Source organism: Lonchura striata, chromosome Z (genome assembly GCF_046129695.1).
Source record: "Lonchura striata isolate bLonStr1 chromosome Z, bLonStr1.mat, whole genome shotgun sequence".
Lineage (NCBI taxonomy): Eukaryota > Metazoa > Chordata > Aves > Passeriformes > Estrildidae > Lonchura > Lonchura striata.
In genome coordinates, this window is record NC_134642.1 from 49318059 (window position 1) to 49333162 (window position 15104).

At 35.9% G+C, this 15104-nt stretch overlaps 1 long non-coding RNA gene across 1 annotated transcript in view; it reads right to left on the reverse strand.

Annotated features, from left to right (window-relative positions):
* Nucleotides 1-349: 349 nt before the first annotated feature.
* Nucleotides 350-15104, reverse strand: part of LOC116184570 (uncharacterized) — a 47530-nt gene continuing 32775 nt past the window's right edge. Inside the window, exon 3 of the long non-coding RNA XR_004149325.2 lies at nucleotides 350-447. This is a non-coding gene — a long non-coding RNA (uncharacterized LOC116184570). The remainder of the gene's footprint in view (nucleotides 448-15104) is intronic.

Below are 15104 nucleotides of genomic sequence, written 5' to 3' on the forward strand. Positions count from 1 at the left end.
TCATCAGTTTTTAAATCAGAAAAAGAACTGTGTTAAGTACAAAAAACAATGAAATAAAGTTTAGAAATACTAATTTCATAAAGAAATTTCATATGGAGTAAACTAGTGGTAACTTCCGAAACATCAATTTGTGGAAATCTTAGACTGCAGAGAAACTGCTTATTTACTCTCAGGAAAAAATAATGAAAAATAAAAATAAAATAAATAAATAAATAAATAATGGGGAAAAATGAGACAACAAATGTAATTGAGCAAATTCCTTTTTTTTTCTTATGTGTCTGTATCTTGAAGCAACTGTATTGGAGAGCTCTGTTGATGACCCAAGCTGCTGTTATTCTTGAGCAGGTGCATAGCACAACTAAATACTTGTGAGAGTAGTTTCTCTGCCTGGAATATCCTTCTGGTAGCTTGTCTTGCCATATCAGGTCTACGGTTTTCCTCCATTACCTGCAAAATACATTAAGTCCCAGAAATATATTTACATATGAGAATAAAATGTTTGTATTTTTAAAATAGTAAAATGGAAATAAATTAGCATAAAAATGTGCAAAAAATCACTGTTTATTCTGCAGGATCTATTAACTAAAATGCAATTATAAAAACTGAGTTTTATATTTAAGCAATTAATGGAATATTTGTTCTTTCTGACATTAATTCACTTGTAGCATTAACTCAGCATATCTACTTGTTTACCTACACCTCTTCTCTTTTCACTTTTCTCCTCCTAACCTTCACAAATAAGTATCATCATGTGGGAAAAAAGACTGAGAGGGAAATTACATTTTTACAGAAAAAAAATTGTGGGCAACATGCCCAACTCCCCCCACAGAATGAATGATAAGGGGGGATGAAACAGAATGGAAATTTATAGACATAGTACAGATATTTGTAGTTATAACAGTATGGAAATAACAGGGAAAAATGTGGTTGCTACTTCTGGGATGAAATCAACAACATGCCCGGCTTCTCACACAAGCACATGGTAGGGTGGGATGGAAACAAAGTGGAGTGGAGGCAACATGGCCAGGCTCTCTCAAATCCTTGGAGAAAAGGAAGCTTGTCGGCATCTGGTAGCTGATTAGCTGCATAGGAACAGTCAAACAAGGGATGTAGAAAATGTCTTTCTGTTGAACCAGCAACTGTGGTGAAATCACTCTCCTCAGAGGTGATACACATCCATCCCAAATTTGTCTTCCCCCAGCATACAGTCAGCTGTCATGGAATACCCTAAATTGGATGTTTAAGTAAGAACTTCATTGGGAATACTGTTTCAGTTAAACACAATAGTAAAAAATTTATCTTAATAAAATTTCCCCATATTTTTCAATAACAATTTGAAATTAATTTTATCACTAACTTTTGGAAATGTAGGAAGTGCCAAACTAAATCTTAAGACATTGTTATGTTTTAACATTAACATTGTAAGACAAGGCATCTTGACAAGACAAAGAAGTAAATACAATAGTATCTTTCATGCTAATTGTATCTTAAATTGTACAGTACATCTGAGAAATTCTTTATAATTTACTATCCATTGATGATTAAAGAAGTTGATTTGTTTGTATTATGTACTACTGAACAAAATGTAAAAACAATGTGTCCTAGTTTAGGGCAAATTTGGGGAAAACCCTTTGGAAGGAGCCTGTAGAAAACAAACCCCCATAGCCCCTCCCCACCCACCTGGTTCAGGAAAAACAAAGTTCTCTGAGAGAAGTGGAAAAGAACCTGTTTATTTAACAAACAAAGGACTCCCCATCACCAAAGAAAATAACAACACCAGATGACAACAAAACTCTTTCACCACTCTGAAGAGATGACAAATCCAGAAAGTCTTTCCTGGAAGTGGTTACCCAGGTCTGGGCACTGGGGATTGCTCTGGGCACTGGGAATGGCTGCTGCAGAGCACAAAACACAGGCTCTTGGTGCTCCTCAGTGTTTCCCAGGTCCCAGTCTGGAGCAGGTTGGATGGTATTCATGAAAAGGAAAGGAAAAGGAACAGTCCAGGGAAAGAATTGGACTGCTTAGCTAAACTAACTAGGAAGTAAAGGCAAAAGCAGAAGCAAGCAAAGCAAGCAAGCAAGCACCAGCCTTTTCTAGACAGCAGACCATGGCGGGAGGTGAACTGGCTGATAACAAGGCAGAACAAAGCTTCACTTTCAGAGTCAGTTCTGAAAGCACAGAACATAATGTCAAACATAAACAGAACACATGACTGGAGATACAAACACCATAACGTCACCCTAGAACACAATGGCATTTTATTTGCAAAACACTCTTCCAGAAAAAAAATAATTTGAAAAATTATATAACATTTTAAAGACTACCATGATCAGTATTCACTTTGTTAACAGTGACAGAGTTTTCAAGCTTATGTCAGTTTGTCTGCATCTGCTACTATACGTAACACATACATTTTTTACCATTACTTCCAATGTATTAGGCAAAACACATTCACCAAAGAATATATTTTTCTGAAGTCAATGAGAATTCATGCAAAAATTATTTTAAAAAATGAAGTTTAGCTTTGGTTTGCAGATCAAGATGCAGCTCTGAGAATGAAGTTGCCATTTTAAAGCATTTTTGAAAGACATACATGCATCTTTCTTCAGTGATGTATGTAATAGAATAATTTAGATGCTCACACTAAATTTCTTTATTTTTCATTGGTTTTGTCTTGACCATTTGAAGAGTTTTTGGCATAACTCATTGCATGCTTCTACAAAAGTAAAATTCCCATATTAAATGTTAATATTTATGATTTTATTAATAATATGTAAAAATCTCTGATACTTCAAAATTTTACTGTTTCTTCTGAACACAACTTCTTAATGATGCCAGTTATTATCTTTTACAACCTGAGGAACTGAAACAGAAAGAAAGGGAATGCTTTACAAAACTGCATTTTACACTTTTTTGAAATATTTGCAAAAATGATTATTCAAGAAGAAGCAGCTTAAAGAGAGCAGAACATAGCTCTTCATGCTAGTGACTTCACTCAAAAAACTAAGTGTCTTCAAGCAATTTAATCTTGTATTTATTTATTTCTCTTTGTTTAACTTGATTTACAGCTTTGAAAAACACATTATTACCCATTTAATTTTAATACCAAGTATTTAATCACACTACTTAACAAAAAATCTTCAAAAAAATTGAAAATGTATTATGAATAATTTTAAAATTTAGTCCTCTTTTGACTGATGTTAATTTTGATATACAAAAGATCTAAGTAAACATGCACAGATACTTGCAGTTAGCAAATATCAGTTTTTAAAGCACAGCAATGGAATGAAATTACAGTAATTCAAATATTTGATCTGTTTTTTCATTCTTGCAGAGGGCATCGTCCTGTTGCAATATACCCTGCCAAAGTACTTGATATGTTAATTTTCTTTCAAAAAAACTGTAAACCCTTAAATACATTGAAGAAGCAGCATAAATTGAACCATTAATACACCATAGGTCTTCTGCATCCCAGTCAAATATCTCATTTCATCAGCCACATAAAGCTTTGAGCTCCACTTTAGTCAATAATAATCATAACTGGAAATAAGCCAAGTGAACAAAAATGTGAAATTTAGTGTAGAAAAAAGTACACAGGCAACAAAAACTTCATTTTTTGACTTGTAATGAAGCATGTCACAATGACAACTGCTGAAAACATGACATAGCTCTTTCTGGATTAAAAAAAAAAAAAAAAAAGAAAAGTGTTTTTAGCATCCCCACCGTTAATAAAGATTAATAAATGTCAAATATGCTATCAAATATAAAAAAAAAATACAAACAAGAAAATCCCCAAGTCCCAGATCTGTCTCACCTTTCAAGATCTTTCCATAGGTTTTAGAACAAATGACAAAGGAGATAGAGTCAGACAACTGCTGAAACAGATAGGAAGTTCACAAATGTTTCCAGCATTTTAAAAACTAATTTTAACTGTGAGCTACATGATTTATTTCAGAGAAATGGGATTAGTAAATATCTTTTGGTTGGCAGATGTAAAAAAAACCCTCCATAAGCCCATTTTTCACTCCTATGTGACAACTGTAAAATTATCTGCAGGAAAACAGCCTATGGAGTAAAGAATGAACGTGATACAGAAATCTGTTTGGCCAAGTATTATATCTGCATCAATGCTCTTCTGACAATAAGAACACTGAACACAGAGAATTTGATCATAGATCAGCTTATACACCTGGTCTGTGATTTTTGTAGCATATGATTCAGTATATTTGACCCTGTGATATCATTCCACTACAGAAATCTGTTAAACAAAGGCAGCTCAAAGCAAACTGCTAATGGAAAATCCTAGTTTCTTCATCATGTTTACTTTTATCTTTTGTAAAATTTCTCTACCTCTGGTGAAGCAAAGAGATACTCAGGTAAGCTACATAAAAGTTAGCTCAGCACCTGAAGACAGCCTAGCTAAATAAACATAGTCTTCCCTAGGATGTGTCCTAGTTAGCTGGATTTTTCCTAAGCCTTTGGCAACCAGAAAATAAACCCAACTCAAGGATTTCTAACTTAAGCATGGACATATACAAATGGGAGAGTAGCATATGCTGGAATAAGGTGTGCCCTCGTCTACAGTCCCTTTGATAGCAGCAGTGTCAGTAAGAGGTGTCAGCAATGCGTGGCTGCACTGTGGTCAGCAAAGTACTTCCACCTCAGCACCAGAAATGCGAGAGTGCCATGCAGCCTCTGGATGTGCCGTAATGTACAGACAGGGAACAGCTGTTTTTTACAGCCAACAGTAATGCAATAATACTTATAAAGATGGAAAAATATTTTGTTACTTAACATCTGAGCAACCCGCTTTATTGAAATGGAATGTTTCCACATGTAAAAATGCATGTTTATAAATAATACCATTGAAATAATTATTACTTTTCTAAAAATGGTTAGTGTTGTCTTTTTTTGAATTTCTGTGTAATTTTTCACTTGTCAATCTCTCTGTAAGGACGGGACCTTTTTCTGAGAAAATCATGCTTTAAAGTACCCCAACAATAAGAGCAGGCATAAATATTTCAAACTTCTTTACTTCTGTCATTTCAGAGAAAAAACTCCTTCTCACTCCACTAGAGTGAGAACCCTAATGAGATGCATTTTTGGAGGCTACTAAACCACTGAAGAAGATCTTAGTTCTTTTTTCTGCAGCCTCTTTACACAAGAAAGGCTTTGCTTTTGAATTAGATTTCTAGAGAGGAATTTCTATTTTTAATCTTAAAATGAACTATTTTAATATCATTTATTATCAACAACAACAAAAAAATTAAAAGTGTGTTGAGTTTTCCAAGATCTTTGCTGTATTAAAATAGACATTCAAGTGTGGTTGCATCTGTTAAAATTTTCAATTGTATTTCTATTGTCTATAATAACTTGGTCTAATATTTTTTCTTAGAACTGTTCATATCAAAATATTTTACTGTTAAACATGTGAATGAAAAATACAATTGAACATTTCTTTATTCAAATATATAAACCAAATATTAACATGTATATTTTTATGCTTTCAGAACTTTGCCTCCAAAAAGTAAGCTAAAAATTTGGTGTGGATATGCTTCATATAGTAGCTTAGCTGAGGTGTATTTATATAAATAATTTAATTATTATAAATTAGGTAGTACCCTTTCCCTGTATCCTTTAATTTACAACTACACATTAGAAACTTTATTTGTAAACATATTTTAAAATGGATGGCATTTTTAAAAACCATTTTCTAAGAATATTGTTAATTAGGAATCAAATGAAGACAGAATTTCATTTCCAGAAGCATTATATTCAGTTTTATAGGTACTTGGAAAAATATCAGAAATTGTGAGAGAGGAAGGAGGAGTAACCATAATGTTTTGTAAAACAACTTAATGCATCTTTTAAATATTGTAATCTCTCAGAATTCATGTCTAGCCACATTTTTGGATTGTAGCATCAGATTTAGATTTTAGAAATTTTGATTATTACTGGACAATGCCGGAAGTTATTTGGGTTTTTTTCTGATAAATAATGAGGCTGGATTTTTGAATGGCATAAGCCATTTCATAAATTCTAAAATATGAAGTATTTTTAATTTTCTACCAGTCACTAAGAGACACTTTCACTCACAATGTTATGCTGCGGAGATGCTTTACTCTCATATTCTTCCACATTCACCTCATTGCAAGAAGGGTGAGTTTGACAGTTAAAAGATGCTGTTTTCCCATTCTGTTTCCCATTTTGTCTTTTTCTTTGTTAGCGAGTGAAAGAGAATTGTAAGTTGTCACACACTTAATATTTAACTAGTTGGATCATACACTGCAAAATTTCTGTGAAAATTAGTACTTTTGTTACAGAAAAAAAAACATTTCTCTATGCTTGGCCACATATACTAAATTTTCCTTTTGTCCATTTCAGCATTAAAAGAAAAACAAAATTGTATAGGAAAAATTCTTCACCAAGGAGATTATCTGAAAAGTGGAGATGCAAGTTTTTATCATTACATAAACAGAAAAAAAACTGAATTAAAATGCCACTCTTTGATGCTGCCTCTTTTCTGACACTGAAAGTTGACACGGACAGTCTCTTGGTGATGCCCCCTGGCTAGTCCTCACCTTCTAGCCCGTGCCCTGTGTGGCCACCCCCGTGACCACTTCTGGGACTGGTCTAGGTGATGGGATGCGCAGGGCCACATGGTTCTCAGTGGCAATGGATTGTGCTGTGCAACTGTAAATTAAGATCCCGAGCTGAGTAGCCAGAGCAAAAGAGACAAGAGAGGCCACTTGTATAGGTTCTCAAGAAGGTTTAATCTCCAAGAGGGTCCAGGGACAAGTGACAGCTCTTACAGGGTAGCAGTGACTTAAAAACAGGGGAGGTTACTAGGGGAGGATACAAATCTTAACCAATAGTAGAACAGTAAGAGAGGAATATAGGACAGGGTTTAAGTTTTAGGTGACCAATACGGGATAACATGGGAGGGGAACAGGCTTGGCACACCAATGAACCTTCGAGAGAAGGGTGATAGACAAAGAATGTTCTAGAGAAAGGGGTGGAGTTATTTCTGACAAACAAGGGAAGAGGGCAGTACTTCAAGGGTTGGCAGGGAAGGATCTGGAAATAAGGGAGGTGTAAGGGAGATTGACATGAGGACTGACGTAAGAACTGACGGAAAAATAGTAGTAAACAACTTCAGGGCAAAACCATTGGGGAAAAAGAACAGGGTACATGGAACAAACCACTGCAAGCTTACAACAAGAAACACCTTAAAACTACAACAGAAAAACAAACTACCACAGAAAGTGAGGTACTTTTCTGTCTGATTAAAGTGGCACAGGGAACAAAAAGACTTTCACCTGAATGCACTGAAGTCAAGGGTCTTTAACTTAGTTTTGGTACTATTGAGATAAAAATTTTCTTATTAAGTGCTAAAACACAGGAAAAAACCAAGCTTTCCTTGTATATATCATAATTTGTTCAGCGTACAACTACCTTTACTGTGTTACAGTGTATGAAACTGGAGATGAGGAGAGAGCTCAGACGTCAAAAGGTCATAGATTCTCGATTGGAGACATTGATTCAGTTTTAAATTCTAGTATCATTTAACTAGTAAAAGTCAGTAGTGCCTGTCCTAGAAATCAGTTCCTGTTATTCCTGAAAGTGAACAATCCAGTCTTCTTATTCAGAAGTTTATTAAACAATGATGTTATGGGGAAAACAACTACTTTTATATACTACTCCTATGTCAGTGCTTCTGTTAATCAGCAGTGGTGTAAAGTAGAAATCAGAGCAAAAAGGCATGAAAGCATTGCTGTCACTTACTTCTGACATGCCTTACTAGAAAAAACATGATATCTGAACTAACCCTTGGGGGGAAAACAGTAATGCATAATAATGCCAAGAATGTGGGTTGCTTTTAAAAAGTTTGGCAAAAGTTTTATGGAACAGTAATGTTGGTTAGGCTATGGGTTACTAGCTCAGCACATTTTTCTCCAGCAATGTTTAAGGGCAGGTGCCTACTGAGAGCAGCAGAAGGAAAGCCATCACTGTAGAAAATGTCTCTTGACCTCTCTCCTGACCCCTGACAATAATGTGATGGGAACTTCCTGGTTCTGAGGTGACTTCCATGTGGTCCATTACTCCATGTAGCAAATTTTCTCCTGTAACAAATTTTCTAGCATTTTAATTATGAATATCAGAGTTTTTCAAAATTTGAGAGTAATCTTCCATGTCAAAGTCTATTCTACTTCTAAGAAATTTTGGTTGAATTGGAAGAATAGAAGAGGTAAGTTCCCAGATATTGATGTCAAAAATGTAACAATCATTATAGAAAAAAATAAAGATTATATCAGTTTAGAACACTAGGAAAACACAATTACAGTTTTAAGTCTGTATAATTATTCCTATTACTACTGCTAATACTAAAATTCTTCTTCATTTTCATTATTATTATTGATAGTAGTAGTACTTTTGATCAGCACCAGCTACTACAACAGTTTTGTTCTCCCAGAAGATTTGATTTGGAAATTTTGATAATTTACAGTAAAAAAATGGAAAAAAAAGGATATTTCTCCCTGTCCAGTGCAATATAGCTTTAAGAACAAAAATGTTCTTGTACTAATTTATTCTGCCTTTTGGCATGAGGTCAATCACGTTGTGAGACAACAGAGAATCCTCCTGACAAAGAAAAAAAGAAAATTCAAGAGTTTACCTGCTAATAGCAGCAAAAGACTTACTTTGTTCCGGCTGAAATTTCAACACTCTATCTTCATTTTCTAGTTAAGATGGTTGGCACTTGATGTCTCAGCAATATCTGTTTGAATCAGATTTTCTCTATGAACACTAAGTCAAATACCCTGTGTTTCACAGTTCTGATGAGCCTTTCATAAGAATAAGGCAACAACAAAAAAAACTTTATTTTCATGTCCTCTCATTTTAGATATTTGTTCTTAATTGTTAGGGCATCATCACTATCAAATATGATTTCTTTTTAAACCCAGGTTAGAAATAAGCAAGGCCATTATGCAAAATTTGTATAACTGAAATATTATTTTATATGTAGATAAATTTATTAGCTATTATTGATTTTAAGTATTTTTTTTCCTATGGTGATTATATTATCAATACTACTAGTAGTACTATAAGTTCATAATAATAAAGTAGCAAAATCATGACTGCCTCAGGAAAAATTGAAATTTCAAACACAAAAGCAGGAATGTAAGAAAAAATTACCAGCACTCTTAAAACTAGAGAAAAACCCCACCCTGAGAAAACTCATTTGTAGTTCAAATTTGGACACTTTCTTTTAAACATAAGATTTTTTTGGAGAATATCTAAGCAAAGGCTTATGGCTTTGAGCATGACCTTAAAGACTTATGATAACAATAGCATTTTGTCTAATCATTCCACATCTACGATTATCAGATTATATAAAGCACAAATGAAATTGTGGTCTCATAATTAGAAATAAAATAAAATTCTCATTCTTAGGGAAAAAAAAAAAAGAAACCTTCACCAAAACATTCCTAGAGATTAAACTTAACTCATTTATAGTGGGTGGCAATATATTCCTAATAGAATGACTTGAGGACAAACACAGGCATAGCTAAAGGAATATAATGTACAACAGCTGAGATTAGAGACCACATAGCCTTGAGGTGAAACTGGTCACCAACTCCTGACATTTCTGTATTGACGACTTTTCATGCTGAAGACCCAAACCTGCAATTTTGGTAAAATTAAGCAGCTTCCCAAAATGTATACTTCAAGATGTTTGTAGACTAAAACTAGCAATGGCCAGGCAACATTTTTTTCATCTTAAATAGAAAGTGCAATAATGAAGGATTCATTTTTTGAGGCTTGGATCTGCTGAAACTATTTTCAAGAAAACTGTAGCACCAAATCTACCTTGGGTGATTTTAAAATTTCTAGTTTGTGCTGTCACATTTGTCTTGTCATGATATGTAGGCCAAAGTCAATTTTAGTTCTTCAGCTAGATAATGTGTCTAGCTTAAGTGATCATATTCTGTAAAACAATTTTTAACCAACAGCAGTGTCAGCTGAAGATACCTACATTGTAGTTACGAAAAGAACACCTTCCCAGTTTCAGTGTACCAGAAGCCTCTATAAACAGTGTAAGAATCTTCTGTGTACATGTAAAATCTCTTAAGCTTGCTTCTGACACACTTGTAGCTTTTACAGTACTCAGTGATTAGTTTAGGAGAGTTTAGGAGAGTATCTGTCATTGCTTGCAAACACTGCTAAGGAGGTAATATTTTCAAAGGTCAAGGAACACGGCTTTCAAAAATTTACGATCCTTAAAAGGATGACAGTGATAAAATTTCTGAAAGAGCTAAAAATAAAACATGTTAGGGACAGCATTTTAGATTGTTGTAGCTCAAGTAAATACTGTTGATCAAAGGACAAGGTTTCTTTTCTATTTTTTTGTGAAATCATCATAAATTTGATAAGTAAGAAGACTCACATATATATTTTAATCTATCCATTGCTTTAAAAGAGGGAGAATTTTCTGATGACAAACTTTCCGTGTTTTAAAATTGCTGCTGAATGACACTAGAATTTACCCACTCTATACCACAGGGGTATAACAAAATTTGTCATTCTTACAACCCAGGAAAACCAACAAGGTAACTGACTGTCTACAACAATGTACAATCAGATTTCAGGTGTTTTCCAGTCATTAAGGCTAGACTCATAATGCAATTGCATTGCATTTAAAGCCAAATTAATATAATACACTGTAAACAGGACTAGTTGGAATCTGGCAGAACAAATAATTTCCTAAATAAGAGAGAGGGCCAAAAACAGTGCTTTGGTTTTTAAGCTTTTCACATCAGTCATAAAGAATCCAAATAAACCAAGCAGCTAAAACTGCCTTTCAGAGTTTGAAAGTGGGTTTCTTCTAGTGTTGCAGTGTGGTTATATTTAGTCATTTGGTTTTATTAATGTCAGTTAGCCTTTATGCTCCCCCATTTGTTCCCTCACAGCAGGTTTGATCCAAGTTGTTTACCCCAAAAGTTCCCACCACTTGGCTCCCCAGTTATCTGTCAAGCTTCTCACCTCTCCCTGTTTTCTCCTTATTTGGTTCCATCAATCTGAGTTTGTTCACACCCTTTTGGTTGTCAATCCTGTAACCACCCCCAGTTTCTTCTAGAAAGTTCTGTATCAATCACCCCAGTTTAGCTTTTCTATTTGTCCCCTGACCTTGTGCCTACCCCTGTTACGTTATCATAGGTGGTTGTAACTTGTGTCATCCCTCTCTGGTTACCCCCCTTGGGCGAGACAGGTCTGCACCCCTTTCTGCCCACCCCCTACTTAAAGTGCTGTAATCTTTGATTTCTTGGGCATTTGTTCCTGCACCCACTCAGAGAGCACCTTTCTTCTTGCCCGACCTGGGGAAAATAAAGACTCTTTGGGCTGGCAGACAAGTAACCTTCTCTTATCTTTTCATTGCCTCTCAGTGTGCAGAGCTACCCAAGCTGCACAACCCACGCCGCAGCACTCAGCACCACCAGGGTGGCAGATGCCGTTCCCCTGGGGTGCCTCTCTCGTGGTGGCCACACGGCCTCACACGGGCAGTGCCGGCCGGCTCATCCCATCTGCCTGAGGTCGTGGCAGGTAGCCGCTGCACTGTAGCCTCTGACCAATGAAGAAATACTTTCAAGAGTAAGAATGTCACAGGGTGTGATAAGCAATGGCATTCTTAAACCGCAGATATGAGCATGCCATCTTGGCCCCCAGTGGTAACTGTCACATGTGTGTGAGTTTACTGCATTGTTACTAAAACTTGCTCTTAGGATTGCACCAGTGAAAGGTTAAAGCCTGCATTGCTCTCCATCCTACAGTATGGGCCATGAATTCAACATGCTTACCCCAGTATAATGTTATTTCTCTCAAAACCATGCAGATGAGTTCTTGGAAACTTTGAATATGCACTAAACTGTGCTCTGAAGCAGGAGAATTCTTGATTTTTTCCTACAGGTGGGAGAATAAGTCCACACATAGATCATCTTTCTCACATTCACGTGCAAGTGAGTGATGGTTTAAACATTTTCGCTTTCATATTTTTTAGATTCTGTACTGCCTTTGTGTGTGACTCTGAATTTCATATAAAGTGTCAGCAGGTTCTCACAGTTTAGTTAGACAAAACAAATCCTTTTCCTACCCAAGAACCAAGGACATCATCACAGCTTCAGGCCCAAAACTTATAAACAGCAAATTGAGGAGAGCAATCTGGGAGGATGGGACTTCATAACCTGAAGCTGTAATTGGACAATTAACCCCGATATGTAAATGGACCAAAACTTAGAAAACTGTAAAAACGTGTAACCTGGCATCTATCTTGGGTCTATCTTCTGTGTAGCCCTAGGTGGGCTTTTGGACTGTCAAGGTGTATCCTTTAAAGGCCTTCTAATAAATACTTTCTTTATTATTTTAACTCTGTGTAGCCTCAGTTCCAAGTAGCCTCTTTAGGCATCAGTTCCACAAATTGGATTTAGGATTTCCCAGTCACAGTGAAAGCCTGGAGTGCAGACACCATCTCAAATTGCAATGGACTGACAGGCTAACATTAACAGAAGGACATGTTACAGCTTGTATTGCTGGCTGATCTGAGAGAGACGAAAAATAAAGAGACTTCTTTATTTCAACAAATTGGTGACAAAATCAATGTTACTTAGGGCAGATTTTTTGAAGCTCTTAACCTGAGGCTATTGGCCAGTTTGACCTCTCCTTAACTGCAATGCCCAAAAAATTCAAGTCATTTGGAAATGAAGCTCGGGCTCCAGCAGGAAGGTGAGTAAAAATGTAAATTTATCTCTTGTTTCCTGAGATGTAACAAATCACAGGCTTTGATTACACAATGATTTTGAAACATCCTGCATTAACAGTATTTAAAATTATCTCCCATTCCCACCATATTTCTCTGAATTTTCTACCAAAAGATAGTACAAAGCATCTCTTTCTTTACTGATGTAGACATGTCTAATAATGCTTCACAGATGCTGAGTCATAGAACTCCTTCTTACCCAACTCTAAAGCAGTGTTAATGTTCAGAAAAAAGTATAAATGCAACTGCCTTATGACATGATATTAATAAACAATGGTCTAGAGTTAGATATTAGATCCTAGATATTGGGATAAACACTGTGAATAAACCATGGAGAGTGGAAACATCAGGTAGAAATGAAGTGAGTTTAATCACTGTAGGGGAAAAAGGAAGATGGGTGGAATTAGTGGAGAAAGGACAATAAGATTAGTACACTTTAAGTGTGTATCACCTGAAAGATACCACACTGAAGATAGGCAGTAATATATCAGAAGAAAAAAATGAAATATATTAGAGTAGCACAGCAAGAAATGGGAACACAGGCACACTTTTCACCACAGTTCAGAAAACATCACTCAGAGCAGTTCTTCCCTACTGCAATGTCAGGAAGGTGGCAGATGGCAAAGCTCTAACTGTACCAGAAGGCTATAAGAAATACTGGGGAGAAATAAAAATAAGTTATAAATATTTGGGGACAATCCAAGATTGAGGTTAATGAGTTAATGCTGGGAGAAGAGAGGCCTTTACCTCTAGTGGTGAAGAAATTGAAAATACAAGAGGGAAGGGGAACAATTTTAAGCTACAAGAGGCCCTTGATGAAGATAGGACTGCGTCTGAGTTCATAAAGCAGACTGTTAACTGTGCAGCTAACATGTTTTCAAAAAACTCCTCCATGCAAATAGAAGAGGTTGTTGGGCTCTGAAGACTAACAAATCAGCCCAAATTAAAAGGAAGCCTCAGGTCAGCATGTGAGACCTGAAACACAGACACATTTTATTTACCAGTTCTTTTGCTTCTGTAATTATTGTATGTCACCCTAAACTATGCCCTATGCTAGATGAAGTTCTGTACAGGTTATTTGTGGCAACATTTCAAGAGACATAGACGAAATCAGGATTGTGGAAACACCACTCCACCCTTCAGAATATTCCTAAAAGAAAGGCCAAAACATTATTCATCCATCCTCTCTGTGCATCACTGATTTTCAAATGCATTTCATACGTCCTTAGGTAAAATTTGCAAGTGATGAAGTGACTGATGTTGTTTTCTGAGGTGTTTCCTTACCCCTTTTCTCCACCTGGTTTTAATGCATCATAACCATCTAACTTTTCAGCCTGAATTCCTTCCTCATGTATTTTAACCACTTGGGACTGTAGCCCCAAACTACTTGGAGAACAATATCTGTCTATGCAATTACTTAGATCAGAAGGCTGAATCCCATGACCACTCAACATTGTATCTGAGCCTGTGAAATTTCCTCTCACTACCTCTTAAATGTTTAATTCAACCTGTGTCAGTATGCCCAGATATTTCTATTATTAGCTTAATAAAAACCAGTTTAGTTATGGAAGTGTGAGCTGTTACACAAAGAATCAGCACACTTCATCAGTGAAGTTCTAGCTAACTTCAACCTTGTAATGGCACATTTAATGAAAATAGTGTTAAGAATATTAGCTAAGAACTCTAGGACTGCTTTATGGATGTTTGTTTTTTCTGAGCAATTCTGGCCGTCTGTCTGTGTGCTATCTCTGCACAAAAATTGATGGAGGGTTCATCTTTTCAGTAGTCTAAAGAAAGACCTGCAGTTCTCACAGTACTCAGTCATGTATATAGCTACTTCTGGTCATGATAGCAGCAGAGACACCATAGAATGAACGTTATGAAAGACTACAAAGCCACAAAATCTCAGGTTTATTTTGCAAATTATTTCATCACATACTGCAGGACTATTATCAGAGGCAGAACAGGTTAATTCAAAGTTAGGTGAAGTAGGTTTCCACAAGTCATAGAGATTCTTCTAGTTTGCAGGGAAAAAAAAAAAATATTTTTGATGCGTACCAAAATGAACTTGTAATGGCTTTTGACAAACTCATCAATTTTTAGCAGAACATTTAAAGCCTCCATAATTATTGCCACAAAGGCAAGGACAATGTGCCTGGGGAGCTGAACAGTGTGGAAGAGAGATTTTAATCAGGCAGACAGTGTGAATAAATCTGTATTTTTGTTTCTGCTCTTGCTAGCAAAGTCCATGAGCATATGTTGGCAACCTCTGTTCGCTAGGAGTCAACCCTTT